Source organism: Ranitomeya imitator, chromosome 8 (assembly GCF_032444005.1).
Source record: "Ranitomeya imitator isolate aRanImi1 chromosome 8, aRanImi1.pri, whole genome shotgun sequence".
Classification (NCBI taxonomy): domain Eukaryota; kingdom Metazoa; phylum Chordata; class Amphibia; order Anura; family Dendrobatidae; genus Ranitomeya; species Ranitomeya imitator.
This window is the reverse complement of record NC_091289.1, coordinates 170,684,179-170,711,711: the sequence shown is the minus strand read 5'-3', so window position 1 is coordinate 170,711,711 and position 27,533 is coordinate 170,684,179. Positions and strand designations below refer to the sequence as shown.

Below are 27,533 nucleotides of genomic sequence, written 5' to 3'. Positions count from 1 at the left end.
TCCTCGATGAATTATCTCATACCCAGTGAAGCAAGAGAAGGGAAGACAAGCGACACCTTCACTGAGCGGTCTCCGCTCCGACTTATAGAAATCTCACATTTTATGGACTGGAACAATTTAGTCGTGATTTGCAAAAACAATTGCTGGGGAAAAACGGCAGTGGCAGTAGCAGTAGACTTTAACCCAAATACAAGTCTCAACTTCTAAGATATAGAATATTCTACAAATACTAAGAACACTTTTACAGGGAAAGAAGGTCGGCAGAACAAACGTCCATAGCGAGGCTAGTACCCGATCATCCTTGTGTAAACCGGCCTGCTGGTCAACCATTTGTTGGCTGGTTGCATGTTTGATACAGGGCTACAAACTGCATAATTCGTCCACTGCAAGTTGTGTAGACGAAGGATCAATACCGTTTGCAGAGTTCAGACTAAAGCTCCATGTAGATGGAGATACTTGAGCGCCAATGGCCAAGTCCTTTATTTGCAAAAACACATTTTTCATCCATTTGGGAAGCGTTTTCCAAAAACTTGTGAACACAATTTGAGATTTCCTGGCACGATAGGGGAACAAAGCTCTGACGTACAGTACCATCTTACATTATGCAGTTTAAGATTTAGGCTAGGAATTAAAAAGAATCTGTCACCAGGTTTTTGCTACCCCTTTTCAGATCAGCAGGATGTAGGGGCTGAGACCTTGATTTCAGCGATGTGCCACTTACTGGGCTGCTTTCTGCAGTTTTGACACAATCACCGTTTTCTCTGCTGCAGACCTTTCAGTTCGCTAAATGCTGATCTCTGTCTAACCCCGCCTATACCACCGATTGGCAGCTTTCTGTATAGACTGCGCATAGGCAGAAAGCGGGCGTGCTTGGAGGACTATTAAACCTGGCAGCAGGTTTCATAGTCCTCTAGTGATCATCTACTTCTGATGTGAATTATAAAAAGTACACTATGCAGCTCAGTAAGTGACACATCGCCGGAATCAGGGTCTCTATCGCTACATTATGTTGCTCTCAAATGAAAATATATATGCTACTGGATAAAGATACTGAACCTTTATAAAAGGTCTGTCTCTGCTTTTCATTTTTCAAACAATTAAGAAATTTGAAGCTCAGGACATTTTTAGGATTGTCATTCATCGGGCAGAGCAGAGAGCTGCTGTTAGTGGAGAGTGGAGGTATCATCCCATCTCCCCACATGTTTGTGCACAAGAAAATCAAATTTAACAAAAGCCGTGTAATGCTTCACTTCCCCTGCGGGGGAGCTGCAGTAGAAAAGAACACTTGCTACCAGTGTTCCAAAAAAAAAAAAAAAAAAAGAAAAAGGTATTGCCAAGTTTACAACGCCATTAAAAAAATATTTCATAATCTAAAATATATCTTAAAGGCATTTACAGGAGTATAAAAACAAACCATAAAATATATAAACCGCCATGATGTCAATAATAATAGTGAAGACATAATCAGTCTGTCTGTACTGCATTAACTATGCAAAACCTGACACGTTAACAGCAGAAAATGCCCCGAGGCAAAAGTATTAAACAGAAGAAAAAAAATAAATAAAGCTACGAGAAACAGCAACAACCTAAAATTATAAATGATTTCTGGTCTTGGAAATGTGGGATTTTCAGCTCAGAGACTCACAAAAAATAATAATGAATAAACCTAATAAAAATGTAATATATCAGGAACGCTAAATCTAAATTATTCGACTGCGAGCGTAAAAGAAAGAAAAAATGCATAAAATAAAACGATGTATTATAAAAAAAAAAAGACTTATTGGAAATAAGGAGCCAAGAATAAGCGATTTGGAAGCAACACGAACATCGCAATTGAATCAGATGAGACCTAAATTACCGTCATTTTCAGGCTGAAAATGCTTCACGTTGATCCGCTGACATATTGTTTCCTCTTTACAGTTTCGTCGGCTAGCTTGACTTCCCTGTAGAAGGTGTCAATTACTTGTGCTAAGGAGCTTCACGCTTGTTCTCGGCAGCACATTGTTCTGAAGCAGCGAGCTGTCTGCCTTAGTACTTGTCAGAGCAAACGTGTGGGAAAGCAAGGAACAAAAAAAAAATGAAATGGCCCGTCTAACGGCTCCCAAAATGATTCTAAGGCAGACTTTATGTCACTTCCAGAGAGGGCTGCTGTCACCTGCATCCAGCAGCGAAAGCCATTTTGTGCGCTGAACTATCGATGATCTGTACGTAAACTATCACAATGAAATCGCTGATGGAAAAAATGGTTATTTTCATGTACATTGCAAAGTGGGGGTAAAAAAAAGTAACTTTGCAATTTACTTGTGTACTCAAGAAAGAAGCCATTTTTTTTTATTTTATTGCTTACTGCTCTTTGGTCAAGTTACAGACCACCCCTGCAAGACTGTCAGAGGTGGCTGAAGTCTAACAGATCTTGTAAGCGCCGCTCAGAAGGTAGCTGGAGCACACTGTTAGCTCCCGATCCGTGCAGCTTCAGTGCCCCTGCGCTCCTCCATGATGCCTCCACTTTTGGACAAAATGTGACAATGCCACCAAACTGTCCATCATCAGGAGGCAGGGAAGCGCTGTGCTCCTGCAGGAGACGGTACAGCCTTTATCAAAGGATTATCCTATCAACAGAATTTTTATCACTAGTCCACAAAATAGGTGCTAAAATGAGTTAATGATGAGCGCGAATGTTCGGATAAGGCATTATCTGAGCATGCTTGAAAAATATGTTTGAGTCCTTGCGGCTGCATGTCTCGTGGCTGTTCGACAGCCACAACATATGCATTGACTGCGTAACAAACAGGCAATCCCTGCATGTGTTGTGCCAGTCGAGCCGCCGCGAGACATGCAGCCACGGGGACTCAAACATATTTTTCGAGCACGCCGAAGACACTTGGTTAGTACCTGAGCACGCTCAGATAACACCTTATCCCAGCACGCTCGCTCATCACTAGTCAGAGTCTGACCACAGGGGCTGCCACTATACACAAGATTTGGGTTTTCTGTCTCCGCTCTGTTGATGGAGTGGTATTGTACAAGCGCTTTACCTCTCTGCTTTTTGGAAGTCTTAACTTTTTATTTTATCGCTAACATGCCCGTATCAGGCTCTGTTTTATGGATATCAAATAGTATTTTTTTTAGTACCGCTTTGGGGTACATCTACATTACAGTGTAGTTTCTAAAAAAAAAAAAAATATTTAATCATAAATATTGGAAAAAAAAGTTTTCATTTTAACTGTTTATGTTTCACACCAAATAAACTTTGGAGTGAAAAAAAACAACTTTTGATATGCATAAAAAAAAAATCAGGTTTTCGATTTCTTCCTTTTTCATATTTTTGGTAAGATATATATGTGAATCAGAAGAACTATACTACATTTCTAATTGGAGGTATTGGGATAGGATCTTGGAATACCCTTTTAACTTTGCATGTAAAAAGCAAACAATAAAAAAGTGTGTGTGAAGTTTTACATAGCCTTTACAGAGCTTTAATTGTCTAAAGTTCATGATTCCCGCTCCCCCTGAGGATACAATAGTTATTAGAGTCCTATAGGAAATATGACCGTTCACATTGCTAATTTAATTGTGAACAACAACAAAACATAAATATGTTGATGATGGATGCAGCCCATATCAGATGCCGGGAGCTGCGACGGAGAAGAAGCCGTGGAACTGGTAAGGTTGAGTAGAGCGAGAATTTTTAAAATTATTCTTATAACAAATTGCCTGGGGTCTGAAATTTTCTGAAAGTGGGCAACTCTTTTAATTGATAAAACCACACTGATGGTAACTGGCATGATCCCTTACCACAGCCACAACCCCTCCGTCCCTTATCCTGCTCCCTTGGGCCAGGATACTTAACGGGTCTGTCCATCTTTGTAATTGGGTGTCTTTAGAAATGTTGCCCGTTTGGCTGCAGGATGAGTTCCCACTTACCAGGGTCAGACATGTTCTCTTTAGACATCAGATGTGTTGGGGACGTGACCTTGCGGCTCTTACCATTATATACCGTAGGTATGACCGGTTCTCCTCCGGCTCTTGTTGGTGCAGCTTTCCTCAGAGACTACACCGATCTCCAGGCCATACAATGGCGGATGGTGGAGCAGCGTGTGACCGGACCTGTCCATCAGACTTGTCGAATTGAAAACCTTACATGAGAACACTACATGGAAGAGACCGATGGACAGGACGAGAAATGCCCACGAGGCCAACCATGGGCTGGGCTAGGTCAAGATGGTCGGAAACAGAAAAGGACTAGAGACCAGCGGGGACCAGGGAAGGGCTGGAATGGAAACTGCAGGGGATCAGTGAAAAAGAGGGTCTCTGCTATCTTTTTTAATCTGCTGGACAACCCTCTATAAAGGCTTGAGTACAATAAATATGATTGACATTCAGATCCTTTAAAACCCTACGCTCCTTCCTTTTTATTACGTCTTTTTCAATTTTTTTTTCTTCTAGCACAATTATGTTAGAACATGCAAAAAGACTCGAAGAGCTCCTACCCTGGAGGCCTCCACGCTACATTTCCCACCAGCTAATTTGCCAATGTTCAGAGGACAGTCTCATAATTAGAGGGCCAGAGGGGCCGTCCTCCTGGTTGGGGGACCTGCTGACTTCTCATTTACACGTTGGGCATCACGCTGAGTCTTTGGGAATCCGTCCATCATAGAACATTCATATTTCATAAGCAGATTCCTCCAGGGGCAGCTCTCACACCAACGACTATACACATCACGAAGATAGGCAAAAAATAGACACTTATTAATTTTCTCTTTTCCACTTTACCAAAAAGGTTTGAACACATTTCTTACACTTGAGCCGTTTTCACACATCCAACATTCACGATCATCATCCAAGTACAGACTGCGATATCTGGACTGGTCACAGGTTTACCCCTTACATCCCATTCCAAAGCTTCCCAAACCCTCCCCGGTCTCTGCAACCACCTCACTCAGTCACTGGCAGCAGTGAAGACACGTTGGTCAACACAGAGGGGTGAACATGTATCCTCTGTGACCGATCATTTACTGCTGTAATGACACATTGGTCGTAGCTGCGGCTAGTGACTGACTGCAGCGGTTATGTAGCAGGATGGAAAATGCAAAAGGTGCAGAGACCAATGGAGGACGGATTGATAAGGCGAACAATATTATTTGACAGTTTTCAGAGAATATTTTAAGTGGGCAGGCAATAGACAAGTGATAACTGTTTTCTTTATAGTAGGCCAGTGATTTTAGATGACTGTCCTGAAATTAGGACCCTCTTTTACCCGCTAAGTACTCCCTGTTTAGTGGATAAATTCTATAAACTTAGCAATACCTTAAAAGGAACAGCCGAAGCAAAAGTGATAATCTGTGTTATGCCAAGTGCAGGTCACAGGAGGTGAAGAATCACACAGGAATTCAAGGAACACACAACAAATTCTTGCACCACCTTAGGGATCTGCACTACATAGTCCCTTTTCATGGTATTCCTATAATGTCTTTTTATTTTATTTATCCAAAAATGAGAATGCAAGAAACACAATCCTGTATCAGTGCATAGAAAAGACAACACAACTTCATGAATATGGTCGACTGATCCTACGGAGGGACAACAAATAATACGAGATTTGCTATTCCCAATGGGGTTTATTTTTATACTTTTTTATTTTTTCTATCAGGTCTTCAGAGACGACAGAAATCCAAAAGTTCTAAAGAGACTATAAATAGTGGAGAATGTATCAGAAATATCAAAGAAACTGAAAAAGGAAGTTTGCCAATTTGTAATTCTGGAAGAAATAAAAAGAGCACGTTGGCCCTTGACGTATGGAGTTATTATTTAAAGCAGAACTACACTTTTACAAAACTTAGAGACATATCAGAAGTTTTGTTTGGTGGAGGTCCGGGACCTGTTTGAGCAGAGATACATGGCGGAGCACAGCTCTCCTCCGACACTAGAGAAGGACTCCAGGAATGATCTACTGAGTCTGTCTCCAGGATTGGAGGAGCTGAGCAGTTCTGCGCTTCTGCAATGTGTCAGGATCATTGCAGCCTACAAACAGGATCTGTGTACAGGCAGAAAATGGCCCCAATGTAAGTGCCAATGTGCAAAGTGAAGCATGGCCTCACTTTGCTGAAAATTTTCCTTCTTTTTCCTTCTGTTGGGACTCGGTGTGCTTTCACATTGTGCTTAGTTACACGCTCGGTGGACTCGTCCATGTGTCCACCTCCAATAGGAGTACATGCCTGAAAATGATGTAGATCAGAGCACGTTCGCTGTGTCGGCATCATTAGGGTGTATTGCCCGAATCCCGTTTTGCGAGGCGTTCGGACGTAAGTCCCGATGGTCAATTCTTTAAACGCTTGTCGTCTTTGGAGGAACAAAACAAAAAGACTGAACATAAGAAAAGCAAGTCGTTTTTAGATAGAATTTAACTTGTTCAGTCTTTTGAGCATTTAGCCGGCGCTTTTTCAGGTGGGTTGGCGAACAAAATCCTCCTGAAAAAGACGTGGTTTGTTCATACACTAACTACCAAAAAGTGCTCTCTCAAGTCGTCTTTATCAAGAACTTCTTTTTGGCTTATTTTGTTTTTTTATTGCATCCTAAGAGAAAAAAAAAAAGCAACTACGGTATTGCAGAAAGTTGTTAATCATCAAGTTATGTTCAGCTTGTAGTAAGGGTCTGAATCAGGGGCGGACATATCATTGGTGCAACCTGTGCGGCCGCACAGGGGCCCAAGAGGTAAGAGGGCCCATTTCTCCCTCCAAAGCAAGTGTAATTTTGCATATTTAGGAGTTTTTGGTCTGGAAAGGGCCCGTATTTTTGTTCTTGCACAGGGGCCCTTTTCTGTCTGTGTCCGCCACTGGTCTGGAGAGTCTGCGGTTTCATTATTTTCTATTTGTCAGCTCCATGGCTCTCTCATAGAGGAAATATTTGGAATGACACAGTATCGGAATGTGACGATATCATCGAGAATAACAAGGCGTAGACCGATGCTCTTCGGATGCTTGTGCCCAAGGTGCCATACCTAAAAGACCTTTAGCATCCTATGAGAAGACGAAAGACGTGTCGACAGCTGCGCGATAACATTCACGTCTGGTGGCAGACCTCGGTGGCCACGCTAATTAAAATTCCGTGTGCCCAAGTTGCCATGGCAGCATCGCGTCTCCGAACAATACCTCGGCAGCAGCGGAGGGAATGCACCCGGCTGATGTGTGTATTTCCACCAGGATGAAAAAAGAAAAAAAAAAAAAAAAACGGTGATAATATGGCTTAAGCTTTACTAATGCAAACAATGGAGGACAATTCTCAGATCTGTACTGATGAGTAATTTGCATGCAAGATGGAAAAAATAAAAAATTTACATCAGGCCATGCATTGGCACAGTGGATCGGCAGAAGCTGGCGGCGGGCACCTCGTAGGTATTTTCTTGGATTCGTAAAACATTAACGTTTTTTTTTTTTCCTCTGACTAAGCAAAGTCTGCAGCCACTTCAGATTCTGGCTGGGGCAGCACTGGCAGGAAAATAGTTAATGGCAGCAGCCTCTTGATAAAGGAGCTGCCAAGCTTGGCGGCAGCTAAAAATAGGCGCGAGTTTGCCATCTGCTTTTCTATTCCTGAGCTGGCAGCAGCTTCACGCTCCGCCGGTGCCAGCCCCCCTGTTGCTCGCTATCCAGCGGCAACAGCAAATAATAGAGTGAGCTGAGGATAATAAGGTGTTTGTCCGAAGTGCAGCAGATCCGATTAATCGACCCTTTTAACTGTTCAAAGCTAAGTGACAATGAATGAGCGCAGCCGGGTTATGTTTTCATAGTATAATATGGACCGTCATATATAAAACATAGGGATGAAAAGGTGGAATAACTAGAATTAGGAAAAGCTTTGATCCCTGATAAGATACGTGAATGTATCTCTAGAATAGGATCATGTAGCTAGATACTTCTGTTTAAAAGCATCAGAAAGTAAAATTCAGCATTGGGATCCTGGGGTCCAAGGGGAAATAAAACAATAAAAGAATATATATTGATATTCACTCCCACCATTCGGGTCCCAGCTCCAGTGATGCCAATCTAGGAGGTCTCTGCTGAACCCAGGAGCGGTGAGGTCACCAACCACCAGTGACTTGACCACTGCAGTCGATGATTGGCTGCAGGGTCTAGAGAAGCCAATCTGAGAATAGGCTACTGGTGGTTGGTGACATCACTGCTTCTGACCCTAGAAAGGACCACTGGAGCCGAACATGTATGCTTATCTTTTTATCCACGCCCATACTGTTAACTATACATTGGAGACGTGTTAAATGACGACCAATCGGCAACAGGTTTGGCGGTCATTTAAAAACCTAGGTAGACATTTCGACAGGACGACAGCCGCTTCTGATGCGCACAGGACGATCAGTAGTGGATCACCTGTCAGCAATGGTCCTATTTGCTGATGAGAACAATGTTACTCGTTTCCGATAGTTGTGCACCTTTGAGGTTCCCATACACATTAGATGAAAGTCGGACAGTTTCACCAATCAAAAGTCTAACACTTGCTCCTTTTGGAGATAAGACAAGGAAAGAGGAATCAGAAACTTTCTCCCCTGTGTCCACTGAGAACACATGAACCCTCGGCCGAGAGCTCTCATATGTATGGTCAGCTTTAACATAACTAGTTGACAACTTATACAGACCCCAATAAAGTTCCTTTAGTTGTCAGAAATGCAAATCAGCAAAGCTAACATTATAATGTATCCTATTTGACGGTTAATGACTGTTCATGTCAACTGCACCATGATATGATCATGCTATACAGAATTTACCCAAGCAGAATATCGCAAGCAGTAAGATATCACTGCTTCAATTCCCGAGTGTAAAACATAAGGGCATGGCACGCAGACCGCAAGCTAGGCAGGCGACAGCAGTTTTGCTTTACAGCACTCTTGCCCAGGTTTCATCACGAGGCACGGCTCACCACGAGTCCAGAGGAAGCTTTCAGTACACCGAAGCGACCATGGCCGAGCTTGTGTGCTGCGTTCCATACCTGTTTGTTTCATGCTTCTGTATTGCTTTCCTCCGATGTCTGCCGCTTCCTCTATTATGATTCTTGCGTTGAACTTAATCCCAATAAGTTACCCGCTGTCATAGTGATCAGTCGTCAGCTGCAGAAAATCCTAAATCGCACTTTTTTGTTGTTGTTGCGCGTTGTGTTTGCAACGCCGCTACAGAATTGAAGCAGATGTCAAAGCGTGAAATCCGCAGTGAAAATCTGCAGCGTGATTTGACATGCCGTTAATTGGAAATCTTCAGTGACGGTCACCCTTCAGTGTGTATTTGTTTCTGCTTTGTGTGGATGGGATTTCATAGCATTTGTCCTCAATGTCGGTGGTGCAAAACTTGCAGATGCACATTTGTCCGGAGCTGCGAACGGCTAAATTTTGGGGCTTCTATAAGTTGGACCCCACAAGTCTGACCTCAATCATCAATATAGAAGTCAACCCCTTTAATATTTTATAGTGATCCTTCATAGTAAAATGTAATCACATACTACATAGAAATGCAGTCTCATTTAATTCTAAATTTTATACTTTTATTTTTTCAGTCTGCCATTTAAACAAAGTATTTTTCACCCACTCTTGTATTAAACTGGTTTTTTTTATAAGACATATCCCCCACTAAATGACTCAGAGAATCAGTACTGATCGTCTCAAAAGTCACGGTAAATCAGAACTGCATGGAAACGTACATTATAGCTCTGGGGGCGGACAGAAACTCCAAACTATCGAGTCTTAATTCCCAGTAAATGGTGTCCAAAATAATTCAGAATGGATGGCTCGTCTACGTACCGAGGAGGGTGAACCGCTATGGAGCCGCCTTTCTCAGCGGCGGCGTTAGGTTATAGTCCGCGTTCTCACGTTGCTACAGCCAAAAATGACTGCGCTTGTTGGCAGAGGGCACGGGCCACACAAAACTAAATCAAGTTACGGTAAATAAACTTTTAAGACTTTTATTAGGTACGTCTAATTGTATGTTTTCAGGGGGGAATACATCGGGAAATAAAAGGACGGACATGAGCAAAAAATTAACGCCCAACATAGGAAAGGTTCCCTGCTAGAATCCCTGCAGTATTTTCTTGACTTTCTTTTTTCTATCACTGAAGTAAATGGCTAAAAAAAAAATGTTTACTAGAAATAACAAAGGGGTCATGTTGGTATTTGGCAAAAAAAAAAAAAAAAAAATCACTGAATCAATTTTCTCACCATATAACTTTGAGGTAGCCGTCGTTTTATTTTTAATTTCCTAAATTAATAGTACATGTGAAAATAAGAAACTTAGTGATCTATCTTATCAGGTAAATCTGCTTCTTTCTCCTCATGGACTTATTTTTTTAATCTAAATTCAAGGGTGAAATCTATAAAATCTGTATTCAGTGAAGATAGATTTCCCATTACTGAGATAGGAGATGACAGTTGGTGCTCATACTATTCTATGGAGGAGGAAGGAACTAGAGGCCGGACACAGACATTCTACTGCAAGTTCTCCTAAAATATCAGTTACACTTACTTTTTTTTTATCCGTTGATTTGAAGTGTAAGTTTCAAGAGAACTTGCAGCAGGATGTCCGTGTCTTCCACTCATCCCTCTTCATAGAATATTATGAGCAGCAACGGTCGTCTCCTTTCTCAGTAAAGGGAAAGTCTTTATTAACTGAAAACAGATTTTACTTCTAAACTGAGAGTAAAAAAACATCTAAGAGAAAGAAGCAAATTTCTCTGGTAAGATATATTACAAAGGTGATTATTTTTATGTGCATTATTAAGGTACTGTAATTTAGGAAAATAAAAATATTAAAATGATGCTTACTCCTTAAGGCTACACTGGTTGCCAACCATTATGGTCAAATAGTGACAATCCCATAATAATATGATGTCTATGTTTTCTAGAGGAAACAAAAAAAAAATCTGAGAGACTGATACGCAAAAAAAACCCCCCAAAAAACAAAAACAAGATGTCTGCGAGTTGTCCAGTCCTAAGGTTTAGTGCACAAGGGTTATGCTTCAGACATCTACCAAGGGAGCGTACATGTCATTTACCCCTGTGGCTCCCACTACTCCATATAGGTAGTAATGCGTTCATACATGCTGCTTGCTTCGGTTGCTAATTGAATTAACTCTTTCACCAGGGACATCATTTCTCCAGAAGCCAGAAGTGGCAACCATGACTGCCTGGCTTACATCCAGCTGTTTTAAGAGCAAGAGAACTCGACAGATTTTTTTACTTGAATGGCGTCTTTCCCGAAACATCATATCGAATGGAGCACAAATATAGTGGATTTAAATCCAACGGCATCGCTATCAACCGCTCTTTTCTGTGTATGACAAACGTTCATCAAAATCAGAATAAGATCATGTGCAAACGTTGAGTATTTGGTGAGTTTTTTACCTCAGTATTTCTAAGCCAAAAACAGGAGTGGGTGAAAAATACAGAAGCGGTGACGTGTTTCTATTATACTTTCCCTCTGATTGTTCCATTCCTGGTTTTGGCTGACAAATACTGAGGTAAAAAACGGACCAAATACTCAACGTGTGAATGTGGCCTAAGGGTATGTTTCCACGGGGCGTATTCCTTCACTATTTGCTGCGGATTGTTATTGTACAGCATAGTGCAGGGGTTTTTGTTAAATTTCATCTCCACTATGCGTACAAACACGCAGGTGGCAGACATGTGTAACCGGACACGCGGAGCGTCTTTCTAGACCGCAGCATGTCTATTTATCTTGCGGAGACAAATCACCGCGCGTACAAAAGGGGGCAGCGCTTTGGGAGGAGCGGGGTATCCGCTGCGTCCAAAGTGCTGGGATACCGGACAGTGGACACATACCCTAAGAATTCAGAAGAGGTGGTAAGATTCATGCAAAATACCATCCTTTCACAACTGGTTATAATTAGGCTTATTTTCATCGGCGCATGAACATATTCTTAAGGCCGTCAGACGTAATAAGTTGTCCCTAGCTGCGGATAGTGGAAAGATTGGCCAAAAGTCTAAAGTCCATGGGGGCTTCACCGACAGATGATGTCGAGGGAGAAAAGTGTCCAACCTGTGGTACTTCCAATTTCCAATCCTTTTATTGTCTTCTGAGATAAGAAGCTTCCAGAATAGTCAGGCAGCGGTTCTCACATACGGAACCCATTGTTGAGCCAGGCAAGTTGGTGAATGGGCAGTCACAAAAGATGGCTGTCAGCAGAACAATAGACAGCTCGGCCAACCGCTGTCTAATGTGTCTGGCGTTAGAGAGCATGCACATGGGCATGTTATGGCTCCATATAAGCTCCGACTTGTATGAAGCAGTCTAGGGGGGCCCTACTGTACCTCTGCATCACACAGAGATACACACAGAGGGTTTTTTCTGTTGTATTTATACAGGATTTGACAACGTGGTTATCTTAATGGGGTCATCAATGACCAAGATACTGAGATAATCAACGTCAGATTGGTTGAGGTGCCAGACGTCGGACCCCTTATATTGATGACCTATCATAAGAATAGTTCATCAATTCCTTAGTCCTGGATAACTCCTTTAATTATGTAAGTAGAAGCACTTCTTCTAAGGCAGAATATCTTCAAAATATGGAGTCGTACATATGTCCATGTGTCTGCCGCTGCAACGGTGATAAATTGACTTTCTGGATAGAGTCTCTGACCGCAAAACATCTGTCACTGCTATCTGCAGGAGACGCCCGTGAATGAAATAACCCATTTTGAGCACTTCAAGGACAACACTTCGTCAGTCAGACATGTCACATTGGTGAGGCAGCTGGGACTCACAGATACGGAGAATGTGCGAGTCCTGGAGCAAATTGTTAAGGAAACCGCGTGGCCACCTCTCCATTGAAATCCAATAGGAAGTATGGAAACCTACAGGTGCTAGGGCTCCAAGGTTGTAAGTAATGCAAGAAGACGTCAAGGTCCGGCAGAACGGTGTGTGCACAGGGGACGTACGTATAGGGTCACAAATCCTCTGGGTACTGGAATATTCTCCCATAAAACAAATAAATACCTCTTTACAAAGGTAATCTGGGATATAATCTGTTGGAACAAAGGTGTATTAGGTCTTCATACAACTTTTATGGAGCTGTGTGAATAAACCCTTAACATAAATAGACCAATATCTGGTTGCACAATTGCATTTGCCGCTGATATTTCAAGAGCTGACCCTATACCAGAACAGAAATGAAAATTTAATCTATAAACCTTCAGCATCTGGAAATAAAAAGCACAAGTTTGCGGTGTCGCAGTCTGGAATAAATGTGCGCCGAGCGTTGTTATTTCTCTCTCACTGATTCAATTACCTGATTCCAGTCCTCTGGGTGATTTCTCTCCCACAGGCTCCACTGCCAAGTCTTCCTACACTCAGTCTATCCGGCTCCGTCTTATATATCCTTGTCCTTATCTCATCGATTCGGCACATAAACTCTTGTTCACCGAAGCCCACGATCGAGCATATTGATCCAGTGTTTGTGCGCTGCCTCCTTCCCATTTGGCCATACAGTTACACGCGTGTAGGGCGGTCCACACCATATGCTGAATTAAAGCCCCTGATCACAAAGGTCTCATATCCCTTTAACCTTACTGGCCCCCGATTAGGCATTGTATAGATTTCTGGCCGATGCAGAGTCAAAATAATACATTTGTATGTTTCTTGCCCTCTGTGAGTCCAGTGCTGCCTTTCCGCTGCTGTTCTGGTATTTGTTAACTAGCTGCATCATGACTACAGCGAACATCACCTCTGCAGCCAATCACTGAGCACAGCCGTTGAGGTCAGTGATTGGTTGCAGAGGTGACGTGCGCTGGAGCCATGAGGTCACCGCAGTGCACAGTAAACAGAGACTGGAAGAGCAACGGAAAGGCAGCACTGGACTCGGTGGCGAGAAAACTATAACCAGAAAACTGGAAATGATATACTCCTGCACCTGCGCCCTCCGTCCATGCTACGATTAAGACCACATATTGTGTTCGAAATGCGTCAGATTTGTTCTTTTTTACATGTGCTGGATGATTTTAATCTTTTTGCAAAATAAAAGGTGTTTTTATATTTTTTCATCCACGTAACAGTGCCGGATTTCTCCTTTTGATGACGTATCAAATTTGTGCACCTGAATCCAGGTGAGATGGTGAGTCCCACTAGATTATATTTCCATCAGCTTTAAGCACTGTGTTCCCCGATGGTCCAGGGCAGCCATTACACCACAATTTTAATAATGTCACAGGACTGGCGGGAAACACAGAGCTCAGAGGGGACAGAGGGTGCAGCAGGAAAGTAGACAATATTTTTATTATGCAATACAGCAGTTAGTGGGGCATTTCAAAGGGGATGTCCATTAGTGGGCCTCATGACATGGGAATAAGTGCCAAATCTCTTTTCTCCCAGCTCAAAGTGCGCTTTTTGAACAAAGCAAGCCACCTTCTGTTCCAAGACGACATTTTGGGAACTGTGAAAAGATGTTTTTTTTTTTTTGTTTTTTTTTTAACATGGCTGCTTAGCATGAGGTTCCTTCGTAGATTTTATTCATTGGTTACAGGGATCACTTTGCTCTGCTCAGAGGTCGAGTTTCCCCCCACTGTGCTGCTCAGGGGTGGTGTTTCCTCAGCTGTGATGCTCAGGGGTGGTGTTTCCTCAGCTGTGATGCTCAGGGGTGGAGTTTCCCCGCACTGTGATGCTCAGCGGTGGAGATTTCCCCGCTGTGATGCTCAGAGGTCAAGTTTTCCCCCACTGTGATGCTCAGGGGTGGTTTCCCCAGCTGTGATGCTCAGGGGTGGAGTTTCCCCGCACTGTGATGCTCAGCGGTGGAGATTTCCCCGCTGTGATGCTCAGGGGTGGAGATTTCCCCGCTGTGATGCTCAGGGGTGGAGTTTCCCCCGCACTGCGATGCTCAGGGGTGGAGTTTCCCCGCACTGCGATGCTCAGGGGTGGAGTTTCCCCGCACTGCGATGCTCAGGGGTGGAGTTTCCCCACACTGCGATGCTCAGGGGTGGAGTTTCCCCACACTGCGATGCTCAGGGGTGGAGTTTCCCCACACTGCGATGCTCAGGGGTGGAGTTTCCCCACACTGCGATGCTCAGGGGTGGAGTTTCCCCAGCTGTGATGCTCAGGGGTGGAGATTTCCCCAGCTGTGATGCTCAGGGGTGGAGATTTCCCCGCTGTGATGCTCAGGGGTGGAGATTTCCCCGCTGTGATGCTCAGGGGTGAAGTTTCCCCAGCTGTGATGCTCAGTGGTGGAGTTTCCCCAGCTGTGATGCTCAGGGGTGGAGTTTCCCCCCCACTGTGCAGCTCAGGGATGGAGTTTCCCCGCTGTGCTGCTCGGGGGACGCAATAGGGAGCAGCTATCAGGTGCGCACACTGAGAAGAGCGCGTACAGAGAGGTGTATGCAGCGTGCAACAGTATGTACGTGCCTGACAGGCGTCTCTATGTAGGCCAGGTGTACACTGTGCCCTAGAATCCCTTTCTGTTGTCCGAACATTGACCTCAAAACTGCCAGATGTGGCCCATAAAACAAAATTTGCCCAATCATCAAAACAAATTAAACCTAAAGCACAGATGTAAAGCTCATGCTGCAGCACGTTTCCCAAAAATCACCGCTTTCAGAATTTGGTGTTAGTTTTAAAAAAAGGTGCTGACGTAGTGGGGGTCTCCAGAGGTGCGCTAATGATCTACGGTACATGAATCCGAGGCATCTCAACAGGTAGCATTTCCTCAAAATGTACCGGTAGTTAAAAAATTAAAAAATAAGAATGCGATGCAAAAAAAAAAAAAATGATGGGAGTCAAGGGACAGTTTCCAGGGGTAATGGGAGGTAATGCAGCCAGACTAATTAAAAACCGTTTCAAAGAGATGCAAATCTGATAGGGAAGTAACGGAAAGGCGATGATTAGAAAGCGTTTGAGGTTTTTCCAGCAGATGTACATGGGAGCGATCCACGTAATCCCCGTTCTATGTTCTCTTCGTAATGAACAACATGTGTCGTCAGACAGGCTCACGGCTCCGACAATGACAGTCGCCCATCTTCCACCCTCCCCCGTCGCTAAGTTTGGAGACACACGAAATGAGTGTTTGTATTTTCGATATGCGCTGGAGTAACAGAGATGCTCATTGCTTTTTATCTCTTAATTACCTTTCTCCTGCACCATCTGAGGCAGCCTATTTTTACCCAGAGCCGTTCTCTGCAGCAAGACATCAATTACTTCAACCTGAAATAGATTTTTGCGCACCCCAATTCATACTGCTCTCTCCCAGCCGCACGCTACAACTTCACCAGGAGACACGGACAGTCGGGCGCGGAGACGGTGGACGTGCGATTACTGCTCTGCTGATGAAAACAAACCATTTCAGCGCTTTTGAGCAGGAAAATAATAACAGGAACGATCTGTTGCAATGTCATTGTGCACATCATAAGGTTCTGTTCACATGGGGCGGACATTTGTGAACAGAAGTAGAAAGCAAAGTGATCAGAGTTTACAAAATCTGCTCTGAGCCATGCTTTAAAAAACAACATATAGCATCTTCACTGCGGACCACCAACAGTAGAAATGGGGCAGACAAACCATTGGTGCAATCTGTCCAGTAACCCGAGCCCATGAGGAAAGGGTGCCACTGCCACCGCCAAAGCAGGTGGGATGGTGCACTATGAGGAGCTATTGGACGGCAAATGGCCCAGATATGGCTCTTGCCAAGGAGCCCTCTTCTGTCTGTGCCAGCAAAATCGTGACTGCTATTTAGCGCTGCGGGTATCGTGCAAAAAATACAGGTGATCCGGACATTTCACCCTTTGTGTTGCAAAAAGTTAAATCATCAAGAATAACTGCGGGATAAATCAGCATGCTGCTGACTTCCAATCTGCTGCACTAGTAACATTTATGCTTGTGTGCCTGAGTGTTTCGTGGTATCCCATGCACACGGCTGGAGCAGTGCTTCCACAAGCAAATATGCAGCAGAAAATACACTGGGTTTTTGCTATTTGGAAACGTAGTCTAAATGAACTTTACAAAAAGCTGATGCAACTTAAGCTTCATTCACACGTCCGTGTTTAAACATGATACCTGTGTCATCAGTGTTGTGCATCAGTGTCATCTGTATGTCCGTTTTTCCCATAAGTGTGTCATCCATGTGTCCGTTTATACCATCAGTGTCATCCGTGGGCCTCTTTTTTCCAATCAATGTGTCATCCGTGTGTCCAATTTTACTATCAGTGTGTCATCCGTGTGACCGGTTTTCCCCATCAGTCATTTGTGTCTCAGTTTTATCCCACCAGAGTGTTATCCATGTGTCCGTTTTTACCATCAGTGTCATCCGTGTGTGATCCATTTTTCCCCATCAGTGTGTCATCCATGTGTCCATTTTTCCCCCATCAGCCTGTGATCCATGTGTCAGTTTTTCCCCATCAGTGTGTCATCCATGTGCCCGTTTTTACCATCAGTGTCATCCATGTGCCCGTTTTTACCATCAGTGTCATCCATGTGCCCGTTTTTACCATCAGTGGCATCCATGTGCCCGGTTTTACCATCAGTGTCATCCGTGTGTCCGTTTTTCCCCATCAGTGTGTCATCAGTGTGTCCGTTTTTCCCCAGTGTGTCATCTGTGTGTCCATTTTTCCTCATCAGTGGGTCATTCGTGTCTCAGTTTTTTTTCCCATCAGTGTCATCCGTGTGTCCGTTTTTCCCCAGTGTATCATCCATGTGTCCATTATTCCCCATCCGTGTGTCATCCATGTGTCCATTTTTTCCCATCAGTGTGTCATCCGTGTGTCCGTTTTTACCAGCAGTGTCATCCGTGTGTCCGTTTTTACCAGCAGTGTCATCCGTGTGTCTGTTTTTTCCCAGTGTGTCATCCGTGTGTCATCCATGTGTCCATTTTTCCCCATCAGTGGGTCATTCGTGTCTGTTTTTTTTCCCATCAATGGGTCATCCATGTGTCCATTTTTACCATCAGTGTCATCCATGTGTCCGTTTTTCCCCACCAATGCGTTATCCGTGTGTCCATTTTATGCCATCAGCATTTTTCATGGATGGATAAAGAAAATAATAAATTATGAAGCTTCTCCTATACTTTGCAATGTTAGACACGGACTGCACACAGATGCCATCCGTGTGCTGGGAGTCTTTCTCTCTTGACCAATAGACTTGCATTAGCCCTTGTCATCTGTGCTGCCGGAAAGAAACAGACATGTCTCTGTGTGTTCTGCATGGTCACCTGGTCCGTAAAAAACACAAAAATGTGAACAGCACCACAGATTATAATGGGTGCATGTATCCGTTATTTAAAAAAAAAGCAAACAATGCATACATACATGCATGCATGCGTGCATGCATGCGTGCAACCCAGACATCTGAATGAGACCTCAATGATATAAAATGACTAAAATAGGGCTGCAAGGGGAGATTTGGAGAAATCATGACATGACAATGATGTATCCTCAGTGCTTCCCTATTGGAAGGAAAATCAGGGTAATTCTTGTCACCATTGCAAAATAAAACTAGGGATTGAACATTTTGCAACTGTTGTCTTATTTTTTTTTCCCATGTCTCACAAGCCACCGAAAATGCAACAAAATCTGCGCGCTGCATGCAGATTTTGTTGGAGATTTGCCTATTCTTCCAAATTACCAGTCTTGCACTTAATCATTCCCCTTATTGTCTAACTCAGATCACAAACATTTTACGTTTTTTTTTTAAATCTTCCTGCCGGTGGCCATCTACAGAGAGGTATTTGGGCACTTGACGGCTCGGCAAGGCTTGCACAGGTCCTGAAATGCGCGCAGCATTACCATGCAGATGTGAGACGGTGCTTGCTGCGATGGCTCGGTGCTATTTTAAGACGAATCTCTTTTGTGTCTTGAGGCGCCAAAGCAATTCTGAAATCCAAGTAACATGTGCTGTACGAGTGTTTAGTGGTACGTGAGGGGTGGGAGCGGATATGGAGAAGACTTCGCTGCATCTCCGACATCTCAGCAGATGCAAATGATAAATTCTGTAAGCACTTGGTTAGGACCCGCCGCTTGTCTGGTGAGGGAGCTGGAGGAATAACCGCTGCTTAGACAAAAAAAAAAAAAAGCAGAATGTGAAGGATGTGGATAGTAATGGGAGAAAATGATCAAGATTTCAATCTAGAAAGCCCAGGAAAAACAAGACCCAAGGGCTCATTCACACATGGACCCATTATACTGACCAGACCTTGATCAGAGCGTCGTCCGACGGTCATCCGTTTTTCTCGTATGTGAAGAGATTAAAAAAAAAAAAAAAAAAGTTTCTCCACCATCTCCATTTTGACAGTCCACGAAAATCAGACTGCACTCGGATCACTGTTGTTCGATAGGGCAGATGAGCAATTTTTTTTTTTTTCAGGGACCAAATCTGCGTTTGAAAAAAAAAAATAATAATAATAATCGCAGTGTGCGCTAGTTCCTTCCATGTGTTGGATGAGACTCGCCCATTCTAGTCTATGGGTGCACAAAAAAAACAAATTGTATGCCATATGGAGCCACAGGATAGCATCATTTTCTTTATGGATGCATTGCAGTTCTGTAACATAGGAAACTGTAAATGATCTTCTAAAAGATCTGTTAAAAAACAGACTGTATACGGATGACAAGCGAGATAAAAAAAGTCTTTCTGGATGAAACCATTTTTATACGGTCGTGTTAGCCGGGCACCTTCCCTGAAGTTGTCCAACTCACTCCATCTGCACCTATCCTTAAGGCTCGTTTAGGTGGACCGACCGGCGACACTAAACGACCTTGTTTGTTGATCGGCGGTCATTTAAAATTCTGGTTATATGGGCAAACTGTCCTAATGATGCCCAGAAAAGAATCTGTAATTGGTCACTCAGTGCTCATTGTTTTCAGCAGAGCGAGTCCTGTTTGCAGAAGACAATGCGTTGCCGAGAACGATGATCAAAAGTGCAAACTAAAATATCATTTCACCCGACAAACGAGCGGCAGGAAAAACCGCATCCATATTCCATTCATCCATCGGGGTGCTGTGTCTCAGAATAACTGGATTCCATTTCTCTGGAGGAGCTCACCTTCCCGACATATTTTATTTCTACCAACGATGGTACTGTAATACAGATTAGCTTGATTGTCATCTGCCCCGAGTTGCTTAAAACTGTAAAGGAAATTATAATAAATCTAAAATAAAAATCATCTCACACTCGATTTATTGTTTCCAAAAGCCGTGAACGATAATTACTGCATTATGGAGATTGTCTATAATCCGGGCAACACAAGGAGCTGTGAAGACAGAACAAGGGAAAACCGAATTTGCAAGCAATCAGTGTCAGCTATGATAATGATGTAACATAGATCTCCCTGACATTAATAAAGGCAATCATGCTGAAAATGAAGTGTCAGTCGGCCCCTGGGCTATTTGTAATTTGCACATGGAGGGAGATCAGAACTATGGGGAGGCCAACAGGCTGCTTGTACAAACTGGCTCCACGCAGGAAGAGTTTGGGCATGAACTGTGAATATGGATAAAATGCAAAGAGCCTCCAAACTCAACAAGCAAGATACTGACTGCGGTCTATACGAGGGTAATTTACGGTATATTATTGCTCAATGCATTAAAATTATTTATATCCCTACACATACAAGCACAGAGTTGCATCTTGTTCGCCAACATCGTTGGGAAAGGCCAGGCCCAAAAAATGGAATGAAAATGGTTGAGGCCTACAAAGCAGGAGAAGACTAAGAAGATAGCTAAGCGTTTAGGTTGCCCTTAATTCAGTTTGAAATGTAAATAAGAAATGGCAGTTATCAGAAACAGTGGAGGTCAAGAAAAGGTCTGGAAGACCAAGCAAAATTTCAGCGTGAGTTACTAGCAGGATTACTAGAGAGGCCAATCAGAACCCCTGCTTGACTGCAAAAGACTTTCAGAAAGATTTATCAGACTTCAGGAGTTGTGGTACATTGTTCTACTGTGCAGAGACACCTGCACAAATATGGTCTTCATGGGAGAGTCATCAGAAGAAAACTTCTCTTGCATCCTCACCACAAAATTCAGCATCAGAAATATGTAAAAGAACATCTTATGACAGGGTCACTGGCACAGTGTATGAAGGGAGATATGTGTCACTGCGCATATTAGCTACAGTGATGTGAAACCAGAATAGTTTTCCACCAGCACGCTATGTGTTGAGAGGGTTAAGTTTATTATGGGCTGGTTTTAGTGGACCTCCGTAGAGCAGGTGGGAGGGGGTCCACCGTATCTCCACCTGCAGATTCCTGACAGGACCTGTGTGATGTCACGGTCATGTGATCATCACATAGGGTGCTAAATACCTGGACATGAGAGTTAGTGGGTGTGGTGTATTCGGGAGAGGTGGAACTCCCACATAGCTCCCGGAGGAGCTAAGGACGCTGTGTGCATTACCTGCAGTGAAGTCTGCAGAGCAAGGACTCTGATTTACTTTATCTTTGTTTTGAATTACCGTTATGCCAGAAAGGCTTTGTTTGTTTTACTGAATCCTGCTAAGGTTTATGCTGTCTATTATAAACCAGCAGGTGAACTACTACCAGAACTGTTCCTGTGTCTATCTTGTGAAGCAGCTGAGTGAGTCAACCCGTCACAATCTACACAAGCCTGATGCATTTTGGAAACACATCCTGTGGACCGACGAGGTTAAAACAGAACTCTTTGGCCACAGTGATCAAAGGTATATGTGGAGAAAAAAGGGCAGAGAATTTCAGGAAAAGAACATCTCCCTAGCCATTGTAGGAAGACGGTGGCTTCTACAAATGGATAATAATCCTAAACACATGACAAAATCCACAATAGATGACCTCAAAAGGCGCAAGCTGAAAGTTTTACTATGGCCCTCACAGTCCCCTTACCTGAACATCATTGAAAATTTGTGGCTAGACCTCAAAATAGCAGCACATGCAAGAAGACCAAGGAATCTCACAGAACTGGCGGATTTTTCCAAGGAAAAATGGATGAAAATCCCTCAGACAAGAACTGAAAGACTCTTGGGCTACAAAAAGTGTTTACAAGCTGTCATACCTACAAAAGGAGGTGCTACTAGGTACAAACTTTTGCAAAGTACCATTTTCTTCTTTGTACTTTTTAAAATGTAAAAGATGAAAAAATATATATATATTTTGCCTAAAATACAGAGTAAATGTGTCATCTTTATCTTTAGGCTTTTAGAGATTATTTCATGTTCAACTTGCTAAACTGTTCACAATAACAGTCATTTTGACCAGGGGTGCACAAACTTTTACATGCCACTGTAATTAGATTTGTGCTTATTCCTACAAAGTCATCTTCCCACATAAGGAAACCCCTCCTATAAGGGAACATCCACACGACGTATTGCAGCTTTGCGGCCCAGCTGTGTATTCAGAGCCACAAACTAAATCAGATGCGGTCCTCTGAGACCAGGTAGGATAAAATGCAATTCATCCTTGGCATCAAATATAAAACTTGTGCACAGAGATGTGATACGGCCACATGCACCGATTGTGCCAATCAGAACAAAAATACCAGATTTTTTTTGCTACAAGTTTGAGTTTGACATTTATTTATTCTGCCGTCTGTATTTTAACAAACATGGCTGCCATTATAGCTCCCATGGGAGTTTCTCAGATTCAAGGAAAGCAAATCTGCCTGGTTTCTCAGAGATCTGGCAATGAGGGAAGCATCGTTGTTTGTTTGGTTGAGTCAATTTGGTAGATGTAATGGGGAGAATATTGGTCATTATGTAGATTTTGAGAGGAAAAGGGGCAGGAAGAGGAGAGGGGACAGGGAGAGGAGAGGGGACAGGCATAGGGTGGACGAATAGAGGAGAGAAGATGGGGAGGGGAAGAGGGGACGAAGAGGAACAGGGGACAAAGGGAAAAAGAGGGGACAAAGGGAAAAAAGAGGGGACAAAGGAAAAAAGAGGGGACAAAGGGGAAGAGGGGACAAAGGGGAAGAGGGGACAAAGGGAAAAAGAGGGGACAAAGGGGAAGAGGGGACAAAGGGAAAAAGAGGGGACAAAGGGGAAGAGGGGACAAAGGGGAAGAGGGGACAAAGGGAAAAAGAGGGGACAAAGGGGAAGAGGGGACAAAGGGAAAAAGAGGGGACAAAGGGGAAGAGGGGACAAAGGGGAAGAGGGGACAAAGGGGAAGAGGGGACAAAGGGGAAGAGGGGACAAAGGGGAAGAGGGGACAAAGGGGAAGAGGGGACAAAGGGGAAGAGGGGACAAAGGGGAAGAGGGGACAAGGGGGAAGAGGGGGCAAGGGGGAAGATGAGATGGGACAGGGAGAGGAGAGGGGACAGGCAGAGTAGAGGGGATGGGCAAATTAGTGGGGGCAGGCATAGTGTGGACGGGTAGAGGAGAGAAGATGGGGAAGGGAAAGAGGGTACGAAGGGAAAGAGGGTACGAAGGGAAAGAGGGTACGAAGGGAAAGAGGGTACGAAGGGAAAGAGGGTACGAAGGGAAAGAGGGTACGAAGGGAAAGAGGGTACGAAGGGAAAGAGGGTACGAAGGGAAAGAGGGTACGAAGGGAAAGAGGGTACGAAGGGAAAGAGGGTACGAAGGGAAAGAGGGTACGAAGGGAAAGAGGGTACGAAGGGAAAGAGGGTACGAAGGGAAAGAGGGTACGAAGGGAAAGAGGGTACGAAGGGAAAGAGGGTACGAAGGGAAAGAGGGTACGAAGGGAAAGAGGGTACGAAGGGAAAGAGGGTACGAAGGGAAAGAGGGTACGAAGGGAAAGCGGGTACGAAGGGAAAGCGGGTACGAAGGGAAAGAGGGTACGAAGGGAAAGAGGGTACGAAGGGAAAGAGGGTACGAAGGGAAAGAGGGTACGAAGGGAAAGAGGGTACGAAGGGAAAGAGGGTACGAAGGGAAAGAGGGTACGAAGGGAAAGAGGGTACGAAGGGAAAGATGGGACGAGGGGACAAAGGGGACGAGGGGACAAAGGGGAAGAGGGGACAAAGGGGAAGAGGGGACAAAGGGGAAGAGGGGACAAAGGGGAAGAGGGGACAGGAAGAGGAAAGGGGACGGGGAGAGGGGACGGGCAGAGGAGAGGGGACAGGCAGAGTAGAGGGGACGGGCAGAGGAGAGGGGATGGGCAGAGGAGATGAGACGGGCAGAGATGAGACGGGAAGAAGAGAGGAGACAGGCAGAGGAGACGGGCAGAGGAGAGGAGACGGGCAGAGGAGAGGAGACGGAGAGAGGGGACGAGCAGAGGAGAGGGGACAGGCAGAGGAGAGGGGACAGGCAGAGTAGAGGGGATGGGCAAATTAGTGGGGGCAGGCATAGTGTGGACGGGTAGAGGAGAGAAGATGGGGAAGGGAAAGAGGGTACGAAGGGAAAGAGGGTACGAAGGGAAAGAGGGTACGAAGGGAAAGAGGGTACGAAGGGAAAGAGGGTACGAAGGGAAAGAGGGTACGAAGGGAAAGAGGGTACGAAGGGAAAGAGGGTACGAAGGGAAAGATGGGACGAGGGGACAAAGGGGACGAGGGGACAAAGGGGAAGAGGGGACAAAGGGGAAGAGGGGACAGGAAGAGGAAAGGGGACGGGGAGAGGGGACGGGCAGAGGAGAGGGGACAGGCAGAGTAGAGGGGACGGGCAGAGGAGAGGGGATGGGCAGAGGAGATGAGACGGGCAGAGATGAGACGGGAAGAAGAGAGGAGACAGGCAGAGGAGACGGGCAGAGGAGAGGAGACGGGCAGAGGAGAGGAGACGGAGAGAGGGGACGAGCAGAGGAGAGGGGACAGGCAGAGGAGAGGGGACAGGCAGAGGAGAGGGGATGGGCAGAGGAGATGAGACGGGCAGAGGAGATGAGACGGGAAGAAGAGAGGAGACAGGCAGAGGAGAGGAGACGGGAAGAGGAGAGGAGACTGGTAGAGGAGACGGGCAGAGGAGAGGAGACGGGCAGAGGAGAGAGGGGGCAGTCAGAGAGAGGGGACAGGCAGAGAGAGGGGACAGCAAGAGGAGACAGGAAACAGGAAAAGGAGACAGAGGAGCGAGGGGATGGGGATGGGGAGATGGAGAAGTAGGGGGAGAGGGGTATGGAGGGGAAGAAGCGGGAGAGAGGGAGATGGGGACGGAAAGGGGGACAGAGGGGGAGAAGGGGACGGGGAGGAGAGGGGACTATTAGCACTTACCCTGTAAATGTTATTTTAACTTTTTTTTTTCTGAAATCAATAGCACACATGAAAATAAGAAACTTGTAAAATATACCTTCTTTCTCTTCCAGGACCGATCTTTCATTTTCAAAATTCTCACTTCACAGGTAAAATATGTCTTCAGTGAATACAGATTTTACCATTATGGAGATAGGAGATGACAGTTGGCGCTCAGAGTTCTATGGAGTACTGTAATCGTCGTTTCAGGAGAACTTACAGCAGAATGTCTGTCGGCCTCTAGCTCCTACCACCTCCATAGCATTTTAAAAGCACCAACTGCCATCTCTTATCTAGCCGAGCACGGATTTTACCTATGAATTGATAGTGAAAGAAGCAGATTTCTCTGATAAGATATATTACAAAAGTTGCTTATTTTTAGCTGTATTATTGATTCATGAAATAAAAATTGTAACAATGATTACTCTTTAAAGTCCTGACCTAAAACCTCAAGCCCTAGGCCACGGTTTCCTTTCTCCTTCCATTTCGTCACCTCCCGTCCTTCCTGCATTGCTATTTCCTGTGTGTGTGGCGGACCCTCTCCTGCAACATGCTAGATAACTGCTGGCGGCCACAGAGGTGGTGTATCACATGTATAGACAGAGTGGTCACTGACACAGGAGGTCACGGCACTGACAGCTGGGGAAAAGGAGGCCAAATGTGTGTAGTGGAATACACGCAGCAGATGGCCCATGTTAAGCCGCTGATATTATATTACAGTGGTTTAGCATGTTAGGTTGAAAATTAATGTAAAGGGGGGAAAAAATGTAATGTTTTGCAGCTAAGCTCAGAGACACTAATTTGCCCCCCGATCACCTGGATCTAGTGATTTGCAGCATCTGAGATTTTCTTGTCTTATGTCATATAAATTAGTGTGCTAGGTTCAGAGAAAAGAAAGCTCCCCAGGTGTTAAAGAACATGCTGTACTGCCTAATGATGGCGAGGATGATGATAATCACAGTACGCAGCATCTTCTGCTTTACAGGCAAGAAAAAAAAATCTAAGTGGCATCAAGTACTGAACCGATCAAGTCAGTGGTATTTCTCATGGCAGATCAACATGTGTGCACGCAACTTGTCAATTACCCAGTGGTGGTGAAAACTTTCAGAGAGTCATTAAGAAATGCAAAACCTGCATCCAAAAGTGCGACTGTATAGAATTTTAGATCAGCTATATAGTGGGGAAAATATAGCCAAAGAGACCATTAAAGTGGATGTCCACTTTTGGAGGCAATTTTTTTTTTTTTAACAACTACAAAGCATTTGGGGCCAAAAATTACTTTTGCAATTGGGTTCCATTAAATTTTTTTGCACCATTTACTTTCTGTAGCCTCTGTTTTGCACTAGCTAAAAAAAAAAAAGTTAACTTAAAAGCCGTCAGTGAGCTCACTATGATGGTTTTATGGGGGAGTTTGCAATTCTTTTGTTTTTTTGTTTATTATTTTTTTTTAACTCCTCTCTGCTTAGTTATGACCACACCAAAGTCAAATGGGCAAGAAAACAAACAGGACTGTGTAGTCGGTAAGCCAAGCCTCCGACATCACAGCACTGGTCAATACTAAGCATGTAAAAGTATTGTCAATCCAGAATTTTTTTTAATGGCCCGGATTGATGAATAATTAAAAAAAAAATCATAATCCACCTTATCGATCCTCCATCGAATCTCTCCTCATCGTCTCCCCAACTTCTCCGTCTCTAAATATCCTGTACCGGCCATATGAACATATGTCAGCTGGTGTTAATCACTAGAAATGGGAGTTGAAGATTGCTTTGGATGGTTGGTACAAATGTATCAACACAAACACCAGCTTTAAAAAAGTATCCATTATTAATATTGGTGAATTAATTGATTAACATCTCATCTGAATTCAGACAAGTTTCAAAATGTTGATATAAATATTTCATATTCTATAGGCTCCAATGCATATAAAATAAAATAAAATAAAAAATAAGTTTTTATCATGTTACAGCTGTAAATTGGTTATTACAAGCTATTGGGCATTTATTAAAGTGTCAGAACTGGAGTATAAATCTAGAAAAACCGTGGAGTCAAAGTCAGAGTTGTAGAGTCGGAACCTTCACTTCTCGACTCGAAACCCTCACAACTCGCAACATTCACTTCCCAATTCGGAACCTTCACTTCCCGACTAGCAACTCTCACTTCCCAACTCGCAACCTTCACTTCCCGACTAGCAACCCTCACTTCCCAACTCGCAACATTCACTTCCCAATTCGGAACCTTCACTTCCCAACTAGCAACCGTCACTTCCCAACTCGCAACCTTCACTTCCCGACTGGCAACCCTCACTTTCTGACTTGGAACCCTCACTTCCAGACTCGCAAACCTCACCCCTCATGACTCGGAACCCTCACTTCCCGACTCGGAACCCTCACTTCCCGACTCGCAACCTTCAATTCC

The 27,533-nt window shown here is 44.2% G+C and overlaps 1 protein-coding gene across 5 annotated transcripts in view; it reads right to left on the bottom strand.

Annotated features, from left to right (window-relative positions):
- Window positions 1-27,533, bottom strand: part of RABGAP1L (RAB GTPase activating protein 1 like) — a 304,875-nt gene that overhangs the window by 109,911 nt on the left and 167,431 nt on the right. The gene's annotated exons all lie outside the window — the stretch shown is intronic.